The sequence below is a fragment of the Ptychodera flava genome, chromosome 11, assembly GCF_041260155.1.
Source record: "Ptychodera flava strain L36383 chromosome 11, AS_Pfla_20210202, whole genome shotgun sequence".
NCBI lineage: Eukaryota > Metazoa > Hemichordata > Enteropneusta > Ptychoderidae > Ptychodera > Ptychodera flava.
In genome coordinates, this window is record NC_091938.1 from 31,968,422 (window position 1) to 31,986,021 (window position 17,600).

The following is a 17,600-nucleotide window of genomic DNA, read 5'->3' on the forward strand; positions in this document are numbered from 1 at the left end:
ACAACACTGTGATGCGAGCTGCTGGTGACTCGAGGAGATAATGCTCGTAGATTTGATGGTGATAGTGAGTTAGGACGGGAAGTAGATGCAGATTAGCGCACGGTTAGATTGTTACATTATAGCAATGATAAGGTGAAGCTGTGGTCACATAGCATGCAGGAAACACTAGCCTTCACCTTGGTCTCCATACCCTATATCTGTGTCAACTATGATTGTAGGAAAGCCATAAGTATTTATTAATGTTACGACAACCTTCGAAATACGTTAAACTTTGCATTTAAATACGTCGATGAAACGAACTCAAAGATGCCTTTCTTAAACGTTTAAATATCCTGCTGGAGCCATTAACATCGAGCTAGCATTGTAGAAAATTACCTTGATGACTAACTACAAGCACTTGTCAATCTATTGACTGTTGAATTTGTAAATAATGTTAGGAAATGGCGTAGATTTAAATCATGACAATTGTGAAGTTATTCGGTAGTAAAGGTCAGATCTATTCGTATTTTTTTACATACGGTTTGGTTCAGATATTCATGTTTGATCCTGAATAGCATAGTGGTATCTTGCCCTTTCCTGGTTTTTGAAATATATCGTTAGGAATATGTATTCATTCCCTAGACGAAAACAAGACCATTCTAACAGAGTATTGTCCTTAGTTTAAATGAAGGAGGGTGATTAATAAAAGTAGGAGAGCGAATACCTGAACAAATAAAGCATTCCTGTAATATTTCAGCAGAAGGAAAGTATGAACATTTCTTGTGAGAAGAGATAAAGACATATTATAAGGATGGTTTAGGACGGCTATAAAATCCAAATCAAGTTAAGTGATAGGCATTTATTAGGGGCCAAGCCTACCGGCTGGGCCCCTATTGGTTTTATAGGAATTCAACTTTCTTCTTCTTCTTCTTCTCTTCTTCTTCTTCTACTTCTTCTTCTTCTTCCGCTCTTTTTTGTCGACCTAGAACTCAAGCACCGCTTACCGCAAACTTCTGAAACTTGCAGGGCTAATAGGTACCTATGAGATCTCGTGCACCTGGGTATAGAAATTTCGAATAGTCGCGCGATGTGGCGGCCATATTGGATTTGCGAAAAATACCAATTTAATTTTAAAAATCTTCTTCTCCAGAACCAACATACAGATTTAGCTGAAATTTTACTCATGTCATCCCTAGCAGGATCTCTTTCAAGTTTGCGAAAGGCGTTTCGATCGGTCACGTGATTTGGCGGCCATCTTGGATTTTACGAAAATCACAATTTAATCATTGAAAATCTTCTTCTCCAGAACCAACGCACCGATTTAACTCAAATTTTACTCATGTCTTCCCTAGGAGGATCTCTTTCAAGTTTGCGAAAGGCGTTTCGATCGGTCACGTGATTTGGCCGCCATCTTGGAATTTACGAAAATCACAATTTAATCATCGAAAATCTTCTTCTCCAGAACCAACACACCGATTTAACTGAAATTTCACTCATGTCATCCTTAGAGTGATCTGTTTCAAGTTTGCGAAAGACATTTGGATCGGTCACATGATTTGGCCGCCATCTTGGATTTTACGAAAATCGCAATTTAATCATTAAAAATCTTCTTGTCCAGAACAAACACACCGATTTAACTGAAATTTTACTCATGTCATCCTTAGAGTGACCTCTTTTAAGTTTGCGAAAGACATTTGGATCGGTCACATGATTTGGCCGCCATATTGGATTTTTGAAAAATACCAATTTAATCTTCAAAATTCTTCTTCTCCAGAACTAACACCAAAATCTTTTCGCAAACTTTATAGGCCATACTACTAGATGCTCTATAATAAATTTCAAGGAAATTAACCTGGCAGTTTTTGAGAAGAAGATTTTTAAAGTATTATTTTTCTGATTTTTCAATGACCTTTGACCTCCAATATACCTCTGCAGCAAAGCTATACAAATGGCTTATTCTGGCCTATGTAAGAGTCATATCTAATACTAGGCAATCTAATAGAGCAAGAGGTCAGATTTTTGGTATATAGGGATAACTACGAAAAACAATTTTTTTAACAAAATGTCACATGACTTCGATGACCTTTGACCTCAAATATACATATATGTCCATAACTTAGGAACCACAAGTGCTACATCCTTCATATTTGGTATGATGGGAGACCTTATGACACCACATCCTGTACCTCATTAATTATGCGCATATCTAATTCTGAGCCAGCCAATAGAGCTAGAGGTCTGATTTTTTGTATATATGGATAACTTAGCAATACAATTTTTTTGACATAATATCACGTGACCTCGATGACCTTTGACCTTGAATATACGTATATGTCCATAACTCAGTAACCACAAGTGCTACAGCCTTCATATTTGGTATGATGGGAGACCTTATGACACCACATCCTGTACCTCATTAATTATGCGCATATCTAATTCTGAGCCAGCCAATGGAGCTAGAGGTCTTATTTTTGGTATATAGGGATAACTTAGCAATACAATTTTTTTGACAAAATATCACGTGACCTCGATGACCTTTGACCTTGAATATACGTATATGTCCATAACTCAGTAACCACAAGTGTTACACCCTTCATATTTGGTATGATGGGAGACCTTATGACACCACATCCTGTACCTCATTAATTATGCGCATATCTAATTCTGAGCCAGCCAATAGAGCTAGAGGTCTGATTTTTGGTATATAGGGATAACTTAGCAATACAATTTTTTTGACAAAATGTCACGTGACCTCGATGACCTTTGACCTTGAATATACGTATATGTCCATAACTCAGTAACCACAAGTGTTACACCCTTCATATTTGGTATGATGGGAGACCTTATGACACCACATCCTGTACCTCATTAATTATGCGCATATCTAATTCTGAGCCAGCCAATAGAGCTAGAGGTCTGATTTTTGGTATATAGGGATAACTTAGCAATACAATTTTTTTGACATAATGTCACGTGACCTCGATGACCTTTGACCTTGAATATACGTATATGTCAAAAACTCAGTAACCACAAGTGCTACAGCCTTCATATTTGGTATGATTGGAGACCTTATGACACCACATCCTGTACCTCATTAATTATGCGCATATCTAATTCTGAGCCAGCCAATAGAGCTAGAGGTTTGATTTTTGGTATATAGGGATAACTTAGCATTACAATTTTTTTGACAAAATGTCACGTGACCTCGATGACCTTTGCCCTTAAATATGAGTATATGTCCATAACTCAGTAACCACAAGTGCTACATCCTTCATATTTGGCCGCCATATTGGATTTTACGCGCAATTCCCACTGACACGTACAGTAACTATGAGATGATGTTCAAAATCATACTTTTCCAAGATCGAATTTTGCACATAATATCATTAGTGCAAGATCTTTCAACCATGTTATCCGCTTGGGCCCCGCCAACGCTGCTTGCAGCTTTTATTTAAATTTAGAACCGCTACTCACATAGCAAAGGAACGAAGAGTTACGACTATAATATAATATGATTCCGATTTAGACGATCGCATAGCGATGGATGCATTACGGACGTGTGAAGAATTTTTATAAACACAATGAAAACTCTACGTCATTATCAAAAAATTTCATCACAAAGTGTTGTCCATAGGATATTGCCACCGTATAGTGATTTAAAATTCTACAAATTTTGAAAAGCGTGAAGTGGGAATGGGCGAAACATTAAACAACTTTGAAATTCTACCATCTTCGAGAAGAAAATAACTCACCAATGCAGTCGGGGACTTCATGATCAAAACGTCCATCATTGCAAATCAAGGTAACATTGGCTGTTGGTCTGAATCCGTCCTCACAGGTAATAACAGCAGAGTCGCCATGCAAAATGTACAAGAGCGGTTCTTCGTAATCCATTGTAGGTGGTTCATAGATAAGGCACGGATCTGTAAGTGTTGGCGAAATTGTAAGTCTTCGAATTCCTTCGTCATTTAGAAAATATGATCTAACGAATAGATTATGGCTTGTAGGTTCAAGTTCTTAGGGTCAAGTTGGCGTAAGTTGTCTCGGGATGGATGTCTTCAGAACCGTTTCACGAACATCCATGTTTTATAGTGAATTACAAATTCATAACACACAAACAAACTGTTCTATGATTTTGCAAAATTATGAAATATTTAGATATCTCCTTTGGGCCTGCAAGACAGTTTTTCCCCTTAATGTCAGTTGTCTGTACGACCAATATTAGCATATAAACCATTATCTCTTCATGGGATAAGGGTCTTCTACTGCTTCCTCTACCCGCGACTTTCTGTCTGAACAGAAAAATGACCATTCTGACCATCTTATTTCCTTATGCAAATAGATATTTTGAATTGTATGATTCGCAAAGTTTTCTTAATTTGTGCGTTAACTCCCTGGAATCGGAAACTTAATTTGTACTTTGTTTTATTTACAATTACAACGGGCCGTTGTCCGGGGAAATACTGATTGCGACTTGTACTGATACGGGACAGCAAATATGTTTCAAAGTTTGCTGATTTATATTTCCACAGTAACGCAATCAAATGACCTATGACAACAGTATAATAAAAAATACAGACAAGACAAACACTCACAATTAACACTGACTTCAAAAGAGCAGTTCCAAATATTGCTATGTTTATCCTTAAATGTATAAATGACGGTGGTTGAACCATTACTAAAGGTGTCCAATGGCTGATATGTCGATTTCACAATTGTCACATTAAACATTGACAAGTCTGGTTTTGTCCAGTTCACGGGTACTGGTTCATTATCGGGCGGAAGTAAACTTGTCTCGATGGTTGCAGGACACACGCCTTCGGGCGGTATCTCTGTACAGATTGAGAATTAGTATGAGAATTAGTATGAGAATTAGTATGAGAATTAGTATGTACATTGTTGAATGATTGACGTTGTATATTGAAAGTTATTTTGCAAAGGTGGACAATCAGCAGTGTCAACTAATGCGCCCATAACAAATCATCCCCTGAATCTTAGCCGATTAATTGATACTATGCCCTTACATCATTCTGAATTCATACCTTTCATCAACAACTAAGTTTAAGTACAGTTATGAAGGTAGATACTGTACGGTACTTAGTCCATGAAGTGTATAAAATTATTCCGGAAATGTCCATTAAAAGGTGATTTTATAGCTCTTCGACATATTTGCGAGGCACCATCACAGAATTCAACGCATCCAACGAGCTTGCGAATACTGGCTACATTTCTCATAAATTGAGGTTGCCATAGCAAGCGCGTCTTACATTTGCTAGCTTAAAGGCCAGAGAAGTATATCAATCATTATATGATACGCTTAGTTCTAAACACTTGCCTACCTTTCACTATGATATCGAGGATACAATTGGCCACATTGCCAGCTTCATCTTGAAATGTACAATCTACATTTGTTGTACCGATTGCAAAACTGTTTTCCTCTGGAGGTGTACACATTTTATTTATTTCATTATTCATGTTCACATTATCCCGCAGAGTAATGTTGCTGTAAGTGTCAACCGTAACCCTTCCACCAGGCAAAGACATTAATGTCATGTTGCCGCATGTGATATTTGGAGCCTCTTCGTCTGCAATTGATAATCATTGTATGTAATTTATCTGATCCACAATCATTGGCTACAAATCTTAATATGTTTTACACCAGGTTTGAGAAAAAAAAAACTTTTCTTCAGAATGTAACAGATGGCTGACCTCCTGTCCATCCCCACTTAAAAATGACATAATCTTTACTGCCTGTGATGTACGGCGCCAGCTGAAAGGTACGAAACCGCGCAAAGCGCCAGGCCCAGATGGTATTACTGGTTGTGTGCTGAGGGCGTGTGCTGATGAACTTAGTCCTGTGTTTCAGAATTTATTTCACCGTTCCATCGACACTGGCACTATCCTTAACGTTTGGAAAACTTCGGCAATCGTACCCGTTCCCAAAATTTCATCACCTTCAGAATTTAATCACTATAGACCAGTAGCCCTCACACCCTTATTAAGAAATGTTTTGAAAGGTTGAGCCTGTCGAATCTTCTCCCTTCTCAAAACTGGACCCAAATCAGTTTGCATATCAACGTAAAAGAGGTACAGATGGCGCAGTCGCTTGCCTTCTCCATGAATTGTTAGAACATCTTGATAAAGCTGGTAACTATGCCAAGATTTGATTCATTGATTTCAGTTCAGCTTATTCTCTTACAAACTGTTAAATCAAGGTTACAACAGAGAAAGATTTGTCTCTACATTCAAACGCTTTATTGGCAGGTATCACAAGCTGGTAGATAAATACAATATATCTCTTCGACAAATGATCACTGATGGCATCGGTGACATTGGGCCTTAGTTAGTGACCACTACCTATCTCACTTAAAGATTGATATATAGCGGGTGCAACATGTGGGGCAGGATGCGCTTAGTATTATCGAAACACCTGACATCACTTCTTAGTCTTTTGGTAAGAGGTCCGTATATCTTTCTTTCGTAAAATTTGACTTTGTTTGTGTACCGGTTATTTACTCTCTGTTCTGTGCTGTTTTGTGTCTACGTTGTATTACGGATTCTGACCTAGTGTTATCGGATTATGGATTGGTATGAAATTACGATTATTTCAACACTATTCAGTGATATATTATGATAGATAGATTATGAAGCTCAATGTTCCATCTTCAATCATTCGCTGGGTTTATAATTTCCTTACTGAGAGACCACAATGTGTAAGGGTTGGACAGTCCAAATCTGCGGTGATTTCCACAAACACACTTGTGCCCCACAAGGATGTGTTTTATGTCCGTTCTTGTTTATTTTGTATACAAATGCATATGACTGCCGGAGTAGTTCTCCAGCTAGCCCTTTTTTCAAATTTTCAGATGACGCAGCTGTACTTACTCTCCCAAGTGACTTAAACTCGAAGATTGATTACATAAATACGGTTAAATATTTTTCTGATTGGTGTAGCTCGAATTTCATAGAGCTAACGTATCAAAGATGAAAGAGCTTACGATCGACTTTCCTCAGGTTCCTGATCAAAATGACCCAATTTGTATTGATGGAGAACCTGTTGAACAGGTGAACTTCGTCAAGATTCTTGGCGTAATTCTTGACAATAAACTTCCATTTTGTCATCATACAACAGCTTTTCAAAAGAATGTCAGCAGCGGTTGCACGTGCTTATGAGGTTACTTTCCTTTGATTCGGATTCACATCTGTTACTCTTACTATATCGGAGTATTATTGAACCACTTCTGACTTATAGCAATGTGTACGACTTTCGTTGCGCTCTACGGTAAATCGCAATAAGTTGTTTAAAATCTCAAAAAGCTGCTAAGATAATTGGTAGACCCACTCCTTCCCTTCCAGTGTTCACTGATATTGTAATACTGCGCAAAGCATGAGCAATCACTGCTGCGTACGAAAGCATCCTGTACCCCTTTTTTGAATTATTGTCTTCAGGAAGGAGATTTCTCTGCTTGAAATGTTAAAATTAAGGTAGAGGAAGAGCTTTGTTCCAATAGCCATCAAGAGACTCAATCTCTGAAGTGTATCTTTCGTGTTTGTGACATAGTCTGTGTTTTTATGTCTGTCTGTTTGTTGTTTCTATCCTCTGAGGAAAACGAAGCCAGGAAATCGGGTGATTTGCATTCATTTGCATAAATTAACACTTCTTTATCACGAAACTTATGACTGCTTGACAAGCTAAAAGGTAAACCCCACCAACATTTTAATCTTGGGTTAAAATATTAATAAAATTGAATGAATATTTACAAGAACGTGTTTTTGAGCAAAATGTTCTGTGTTGGGTGCAGCGCTCCCTTAAAGGCCTGTCTTGGCACCAGATTGTCTCATCAGAAAATTTCCCCACCAGATTGCAATTTCAATGGAAGCAAGGCTATCACACCTCCATAATCCTCTTAAAGACTAGAACAAAGGTGATCCCAGGGATCGCAAACAGTCCCTTTAAACTAATGTATAAAAGTAATCTCGCGAAAAAGATAAGCCAGATTTATAGATTAAATCGTAACGTCAGTTAATAAAAACACCAGCTTTTAAATTTTAGTAAAATATTGCTAAACTTATTTGCGTCCGCAATAAAAGATAATCAAACAGGTGCCAACACTATACTCATTGAAAGTCAAACAATACAGAAAAGACGTGGAGGGCTATCATTAATTGATTGGCTCAAATAATGTAAGAGAAAATATGAGAGAGCAAACATCAGCCAGTCAATTAAAGGTTGCATCTGATTGAGTTATCATAACCCACATCAGGAAATAGTGAACAATTTCAATAGTTTCTTTGATAAAAGTTTGTAAAACCTAGCAAATCAAATTCCAACTTCATCAATTTCTGATTTCAAGACTCATCAAAAATCCTAATGACTTTTCTTGCGTCCTATAACGGAAGCTGAGGTCAAGATCGTATAATTTGAAACAATTACAATTGAGAATGTAAACCATATTCCAGCCCCGTGCCAACACAAAAATGAGCATTTTGGGATTATGGCCAGTCAACTAATTCTATTGTTCCCGATGTTTTTCCTCAAATGTTGAGTTAGTCCTATGCACTTGACACCTCTCGGGAAACTTGTGCCTCATTGGTCTAAAGAGCTTTCTGATAAATTTGTAAGGTCGCTTTGGCTGGTGATGCGTTAAAACTTCCTTTAGCAAGTAATAAAGTCTCAGCTAAGTAAATTAAAGGAAAAGTTTCTTGCTGATTCTTTAGGCATGTATTGGTCTCCGTGCCGTTTTATGTCGTGTGTAAATTTTGTTTCTTAGTGTTTTATTGTATACAGCGTTTTGGCAATTATGTTCGGAATGTGCCATGGGGAGACGAGCTCTGATCGGCTATGTCTGAGACAAAGTGATCCTTTGACGCTTTCGTTTCGGAACTCTGTGATGTTTCTTCATCAGTCACTTGATTTTTTCTGTTTTATGATTCGTATTTGATTGCTGTAAATTTCTAACATTATTGTTAGAATGTCTATGTTTCAAATTGTTGTTGCTTGTGTTGAAGTCTATGTCAATTCGTCCTTGGTGTTTTATGTAGGGCTTTGCTGACTAGTTTGATTGCTTCATCGTGTATGGTGTTTGTGTACATATATCAACGTCAAGTGTGACGATAATCGTGTTGTTCGTCTCGAATGTATGTTTTCTGTTTGGCAACGATCGGTTAAATGTAGTAGTCTATGAATCAAGTGATGTTGTGTGTAGGACTTGAACAACAGCTAATGATTGGCCTTCTTAAAATGTTGCACCGAGTGGGGGAGTTTTGTGCACTTTAGGTACTAAATACCAGTGGTGTTTGTTTCATTTTAATTGGGAAAGTGGCTACACACATGAACTATTTGATTGTGTTTAATTTATAGTGTTTAGTTTGTTGTTGAGTATTTGGCGTGTATCGTTTTCTGTGCCATTTTTCATGTCGATTGTTTGTTTGTTTGTGTCCTATTGTATATAGTGTTTTGGCAGTTAATGAAATGAGTGTGCCATGTCGAAACGAAGCCAGGTCGGTTATGTCTGAGACAACGTGAAACCTTTGACGCTTTCGTTTCAAAACGCTGAGATGCTCCTTCATCAGTCGCTTGCCTTTATGTGTTTTTGTTCGTGCTTGTTTGCTTTATATTTCTAACAATGTTGTTAGTGTGTCTTTCTTTCAAATTGTTGTTGCTTGTGTTGAATACGCCGTCATTGCGTCCTTGGTGTTCGTTTGTCAGGTCTTGCCTTAACTAGTGTATTCTGTCTGTTGTTTCTTCTCACTGATCGAATTTTGTAATCTTAGAATTCGTGGGTTTTTTTATCACGGTGTATTGATCATCAATCGCCTGACTGTATGTGGTTCTAGGTCCATGTAAAATTGCTGTGCTATTCCAACGTTGATGTTAGAATGTTTAAAATGTGTTGAAGACGCTGTTACTGCGTCATTGGTTGTTGTCTATGGTTCAATCTTGTGTGGAAAATGCTGTTAAACAGTATACACATATTGACTGGCCATGAGGGCAACAGCATACGTCTGTACCCCGAGGGACTGTGAGTCATCCCCAAAAACAGACTGTTTCCCGAGGCCGTAGCCGAGGGAAACAGTCTGTTTTTGGGGGTGACTCACAGGCCCAAGGGGTTAAAGACGTATGCTGTTGCCCTCATGGCCAGTCAATATGTGTTTTGTAACACATCTCATCCGTAGCCATGCATAAGAACGTACTATACACAAAACTTGTCTCATGTAGGCCTATGATGTAATATGTTGGAGTGGTTCAGTAAGAAAACGTTTTTCCTCACAGGATCGCAATACTTCTGCAAAACGTTCAATGCACCTTTGATTATAGTTTTCGTCCGTTTCGAGTCCTTGTTGAAAACAAAGCAGTCAATTCTTCTTCAGAAAGTAGGAGAAAGCAAAAAATTCTCAACTATCGTTTCGATCGGCCGCAGACGACATCTTTGTTTACATTCCGGTCCGCGCACGCGTCAATGTCGTTTTTGACGTCAGCGGGCATCATTTTTCGGAACTGATGCCTGGCAGGCAACAGTTCCAACAAATGATGCCTGATGACGTCGTTTACGTGGATCATCACAAAAGAATGCACCCCATGTGATTATCAACTGGCGAATTAGAATACAGACTGCGGCACTACGGGTTTTTTGGCAGCCAATTTGTTTCACGCGTAGTCGTCCTAATGAATTATTCATGAGCCCACTACGGCAGCGACACGCTGTCTCATGGACATTGACGCCCGTCAGAAATATATAACGCTATTGCCGCCGTTTCATGCTAGCATTGCCCTAAAGATTCTCTAAATATATAGTATACATATACATGAAACGTATATGTAAGTATTTTACTTACACATAAAATAAATTACGAAAATTCTGCCAAAATTATGCTGACACAGACAAGCGGTTATTTTCGAATCGCGTACAGCACCACTGGCTAATTAAGCCCTGAAACCAATTCGTACCAGAAAAGTAGGACGTAATTTTAAAATCGAAAACTATACGATTTTTGTTACGATGAACATCCGAACGACTGTGTCTTTTCTTTCATTTCGTGCGAAAAATGAAAAAATTGAACCGGCGAGTTTTAGGTATTGCAAGTGTGGATGAATGATATGAAAATTGCCACAGTAAACAATGGCTTTTGCGCCGTCGTCGGTACCTTGTGGATCGCTTGCTTCAATTTTTTTAGTGTTTCATTCATAAATACAAAAATTCACACCTGAGACCTTGAGATGCCACACTACAATCGTATCGTTTTCGATTTTTAAATATATGCTTATATTCTTGTGATTTTACACTTGAACCGCCGTCTGTAGTTTGACAAAAAACACATTGCCCGCGCCCCATAGGAAAACAATGGCGTCTACTATCTACAAATTCATGGCCGCTATCGTGCCGATCACTTGCTTCAATATATTTATTTCATCAGCTATGAATGTAAAAATCTAAATCCGTAATCTTTAGATGTCATTCTACAATCGTATCGTTTTCGATTTTTAAATATTGGCTCAAATTATTGTATTTTTACATTTTTATAGCCTTCTGTTTTTCGGCAACACACATACTCGCGTCCCATAGAAAACAATGGGCGCTGATGATCTACCAGCTTCGCTTCGTCGTTACAGGCCAGATCACGATTTGCACCCCGTCAGGTTCTGTGTGGGCACAGGGCCGCTGTCATATCTAAAATTGATCGTTTTCTATCTATACACAAAAGAAAAAGACAAGTGAAATTGGAATTTATAACTCAATGTAAGCGAGCGTTTGAATTTTTGCCTCGTCACCGTATAAAAATGAATATGACATCGAAACGCATTGACTAATATTCATTCGCAACTTTCCAAGTAGGAATAAATGGTGTAAGTGAATTGTAATTTCACGGAAACTTGCTGTTAGATAGATCATTAATTTCACTTTGTTATCCAAATGCCTTTATCGTTTTCATTATCTGATAATTCTTTGCTTCAATCATACATTGTAATCCTTTTGTTTTCCTGAATAACCTTTATCACATGTGCAGAGGCGAATTAAATATTTCAATTAAATGACATAGCTCCATCGTTGTCTGTGAATTCAAGGCCATAGTCAAATGTAGGAATTTCTTCATCATACGGTGAGTTCGACTTTGGCAATGAATATTGATGATAAAGATTTAAGGCTTACCGTTAATTGTTACTTCAAAGTCGCACGTCGCGTTATTGCCCGCAACGTCTGTGAATACACAAGTAACATCCGTCTTTCCAACGTAAAGTTACCATTTGATGTTGGTGTACACTCACGACTGATCAGATTGTCGTCATCTACATTGTCTGTAACATTGATCGCAAATGTCACTGAAGACGTGAAGTTACGACCGGGCATGGTACTGGTGCTTATGTTTTCACAAAACGGGACGGGCGGTTGTAAATCTGATTAAGAAAAGATATGAAACGTATCAAATATAAACTCTTATTATCAAGCAACATACTTTGTAACTGATAGTAACTGATGTAGGTTGTGATACAAATATAGGTGACAGATTAAAGCGAAAATTATCGATTCGCAAATCTCTGAAAATGTTGCAATGAGTTCAACAAAATGATGCTAAACTATAAACATATGTAAACGAATGAAAGGAAGTAGTCCCTTAAATAAAACGAAATTAGATACTGCCTAGCGGGGCTGTCGGGTACTTAACTCACTCCATAATGCGCTTAATTTGGTTTCACTTCGACGAGTTTTGTTTGTGCTGAACGGTACGGGAGAATCTAGATTGGCAAATGGGGAGTTTTTTCGTAAGTATGATCAAGAAGAGAAAATAGGCCTATATTACTTTTTGACTTTCAAAATCTTAATTTAGTCTCTTGAATGCTTTCATTACAACTTCGCCGATGCTAACATGTACACTAACGCCTGTTAATCAGTTGCGAAACGCGGCATCCGTTCGTGGTGAAGTATAAAAGAAGTTCGTTGGCTCTCAGTGTTCGGTAATGGGGGATTATTGACGTTGTATTTTCAAGGTATCATCATAACAAAACGCTCCATGATATGTTGACCACAGTCTCTTGCTTGGTTGAAGGACTGTAATGCAAGAGCACACTGAGTACATTGGCACTTGACAGTGTGTACCTTGACGTGTATATTGCATCAACAGCATGTACAGTGGTACAACATGCACTTACTGCACTAGCGATGGTTCGCATTTAACTATACTACTGTTGGATACAATGTACATGGCACATTACCTGGCCTCTTTTCCAAGTGATATTGTATTCCTGTACTTATCTTGAGAGAACACTGCACTGCATCTTAACATTTTGACTTCTGCGTTTGTGAGATTTTTGGCAGCATGCGCACAGTGTTGATCAGCGATAACGCAAACACTCGTTTTGCTGTTTACCATATCTTTGCCCCCTAGCCTCTCCGAAACGACCAAGGCAGATTATTTATTTTAACCTTTGAAATGACTATGACAGCACGAGAAAGTGAATGCGATCAGCATTTCGTAAATTTTTCTGTAGAGGTACAAGAGCGTGATTATGCACAATGGCACTTAGCACTAATCATGTGACCGATCATTACTCATTTTCAGACTGATCTCTTGATATTATTGTGGTGTGTTATGATCAAATTTTCATTTTGTTATAACGCCGAATTTTATTTCGCAGGAAAACTTAAAATAAAGATAGATTATTTATATTTATACCATGTTTACACGTTTGTACGTCATGTGTTCAGCAGACGCGGAGATTCAGACCCGTAACTTCGATCCAGCGGACGGCAGTGGGTGGCGTAGTCTACCAATCCCCTTAACTAAAAGTTCTATCAATTTTGCCAATGTAATACGACCGAATAGTCGTGTAATTTGTTGAAACTATTTGAAGGATATTCATGGTTCATTAACGATGAAAAGCTGTCGAAATTACTCCTCTGTTAGTGCTTCGCGGGCTTTTTTTTGCTAAGTGCGAAGTCATTCATGAAGAAATCGTCAGTCTAAAAGCAATGTACAGGACTTGCGCCGTCTACTGCCAAGACTACTAGTAACGTATTCATGATGTAGGTGAATATGTAGTTCACAGTCTTGTTTTTGTGAAATTAAGTCCCGCTATTACAAACATTATAGGTGAAAAACGGAGTAAATTTTTCACAGTTTTATACAGTGAAAATATGATCATCCCGTTAAAACTCCAATGCAGACGCAATTAGGTCAACCTATACTGATTGCAATTGCATACTCTTCCGTACTATCTCCGTACTGTAGAACTGCAGTTCATGGGTGAAAATACTCATTATTACCTTTACGAAACTACTATGCAGAGGACAACGCGACATTACGCTTTTATTTGATATCGGATATTTACCGCTACGAGACTATACAATATCGAAATTAGATTCGATTGGCCAGATCTATAAGGTCTCGTGATGAAATCCCCGATAAATATCGATATTTACCCGAGATTTGAATAGTCTAGTATGGTAGGAAGTAAGATCAATCAGTTTATAAAGTCGTGCAAGTTGGCCAGATTTGTAAAGTGATGAAATCTCCGATATATATCGGATACTTACCAACAATTTGACAAATCTAGTATTATTACGAAGTAGAGTAGGACTAAGGAAGTCGGGCTTGGCAAGATCTGTAAGCTGGTGAAATCTTTGATATATATTGGATATCTACCGGTGACGTGACAAATCTATTATCATCCAGTATATAAGTCGGACAAGCCCAGTCGGGTTTTGCAAGATCTAAATACATGTACAAGGTGGTGAAATCCCCAATATATATCGGATGTTTGCCTGAGATTAGACAAGTCTAGTATAGTGTTGTATCGTTGTTGAAGTCGGATAAAACAAGTCGGGTTTGGTCAGATCAGTAAGGTAGTGAAATGTCCGACATTTACCAGCGATTTGACAAATCTTGTGTCGTGTAGTATCGAAGCTAGAGGCAGACAAAGCCAAGTCAAGCTTGGCCAGATCGCTTAGTTTGTGAAAGCCCAGGTGTATACCGGATATTTAATGCGATTTGACAATTCTAATATCCTCTGGTATCGAAGATAAAGGCAGAGAAAAGCACAGCCAGGCTTTTGCCGGATCGGTTAGTTGGTGAAAGCTAAAAGCGAATATATATATATATATATATTATATATATTATATAATATATATATATATATATATATATATATATAATATATATTGTATATATGTTTGTATATATGTTTATATATATGTATATGTATATAAATAAATAAACAGATTACTTCAAGTACAAAGTAATGAAATCTATTACGTACGTTTCATGCATCTTGCAATCCTCAGATAGACGTGAAAGGATTACTATCTCGACACTCTTATCTATCTGAGGATTGCAAGTTGCATGAAACTTAAGTATGCTCAATTAGTATGCTCATCCTGTTCGAGTAGTTTCATTTGGTATTATTGGTTTTAACGTGATTCACACCCTACGAACTTTCGGGATTCAATACATGGCGAGTTAGCATCGGCAAGGTTGTAATGCAATGTTGTGTCTTGTCATCGTATGGTAGCAAGCTATTACACAGGTGCTACAAAAGTCAATTTTTTGATATTGGAAACTCTAATCTGAATGCACAACATGTTCGAATGAATAATAAATATATAGTTATACATAATGGTTTTGATTTTTTGAATTATGTCAATCTAACGAGTCATTTCAGGTCATTTTCAAGTGACTTTTGCAAAATGTCAGCTACGATATACTAGCGTTGACGCGGCGCAATATTTTAAACATGTGTATGATTTTCTTCCTGGTTTTCTTCACAACGTCCTCCAGCTTTTGAAGCGAATACATTTTACGTTGATTTCTTTATTGCCTCACTAGCATGGCCAGTACTGATCGACATTACCATGTTGTACTTCAAGCCAAGGCCAAGCAACATTTCTACCACTTTCAACACCAGTGAATGTGTTGTATAATACAAGTGGGATAACGTTCCTCTAAAATCAGTTCGAAAGTCCGCTTGGGATAATCAGCTTCGAAGAGCGTTTTTTTTTGCATCAACGATCTCATTTGCTAAATGACAAAGGGTAGACAGTACATACATCTCTTGCCGACATGCTGCTGGTGAAGCGTGCAAGTTGTAGATCTCTCTTAAGTTCTCACATATTTATATTTTTCGCCGGATTTTTATGTGCATTCTTTTATGTTTTCATTTACTTCAGCGTTCACGAAAGGCTATAAATGTTTGAGGTTGGCGGGTAAAATAAGGGAAGGTTAGATGACATGAATCACACGATTTTTAACCCAATAACACAGCCGCGCTGGTAGGTGCTCACAAATCAGACTTGACACCGACTTCTGGTTTGCATGGATGTTATATCCAAGAACTGATCGGGAGACATGTCTTTCTCCAAGACATAATTTCCATGACTTGCATTAGGTATAATCAACATCCTTTGAACAAACTCGCATATTTCCTGGATAATTGACCTTTTCACTCAGAAAAAAGGAAATAGTCTTAGATATAGAATTTAGACTAGAAGTTGCTGGAGCACTATTATTTTGCGGAAAGAAACGAAACTGCTAACCTACGATACCTACCTACCTAGTAGCGAGATCTACATATTTCAATCTCTTTATCATTATGAATGATTGGCTGCATTTTTATTATATTTCTTTCAATTAAAGGCATTACTGATTTCAATGTTTCAAAAGTCATAAAAAGAATTTACAAGCGGCTTGCTAAACACTGTAACTGAATACTTTTTGATGTGACGTTCACGGCAAGCATAGTGCAAAGGCAACTACTGAAAGAACGCGGAAAACACAAAATACAGCATACCTGCATAAACTTCAACTTCACAAAATCTCAGTGGATATACTTTCTGTTCCTGCTCAATGCTAATGTATTGGGCAAACGTTGGGTTACAAGGAAATACGAGTTCGTCTTGTGATGTGTCGCTAGCGATAAGCTTACTTGGTTTCCACATGCCGGATTCACACCAAAGTCCGTCGAATTTCCTGCGCGGACGATTGCATTATACGTCTTCAGTGACGGTTTGTCTGTGTAAAGATAATAGATCGTGTCAAGTCAGTAAAGGTAAAAAGACATTTGCAATTCGTATGGCAACTGTTTTTCGCCTCTTCCTTTTAGCTTAATGAGATACCGACAAGGTTCGTACCCGTAAAACCTTGAAAATCCATGGATAAAATCTGTTTTATTTGGCGATGATGTAATCATTACGGGACATTTGCATTTAAAACCAGAGCATGTTTAGCCCCCTTTCTGCACAGATAATATACAATCTAGGTCAACAACTTCAAAGACAAATGATTGTCTGTAGGAGTAAAGTGTATGAGGCATTGAGCTTTCCCCTACACAGTCACTTAAAGCTATCTCTAATTGCATACATTTCAAATAGATAACAAGATGGCAAACAATTTTAATTAGGATGAAAATACGCCAATTCCTAGCTCATAAGTCGGGTATTTTTCCACTGTTTTTTAGATGGCAGTGTTCCGTCATCTCAAACGCGCTTTTGCCCACGAGGACTCAAACCGATGAGCGCAAATTGTATCACCTTGATCGATATTACAAATTATCAAAATTTTTGTGTGTCATCAAAATCCACCTTGGCGATATAGTATAAAATAATGAATTATCGATCGACGAATTCATACAA

The 17,600-nt window shown here is 37.8% G+C and overlaps 1 protein-coding gene and 1 long non-coding RNA gene across 2 annotated transcripts in view; both read right to left on the reverse strand.

Moving 5' to 3' along the window:
* Window positions 1-4,807, reverse strand: part of LOC139144121 (uncharacterized) — a 228,164-nt gene extending 223,357 nt beyond the window's left edge. Inside the window, exons 1-2 of the long non-coding RNA XR_011554747.1 lie at window positions 4,575-4,807; window positions 3,732-3,902 (exon numbers count right to left, since the gene is read on the reverse strand). This is a non-coding gene — a long non-coding RNA (uncharacterized lncRNA). The remainder of the gene's footprint in view (window positions 1-3,731; window positions 3,903-4,574) is intronic.
* LOC139144120 (uncharacterized) overlaps window positions 1-17,600 on the reverse strand; it is a 386,360-nt gene that overhangs the window by 257,087 nt on the left and 111,673 nt on the right. The gene's annotated exons all lie outside the window — the stretch shown is intronic.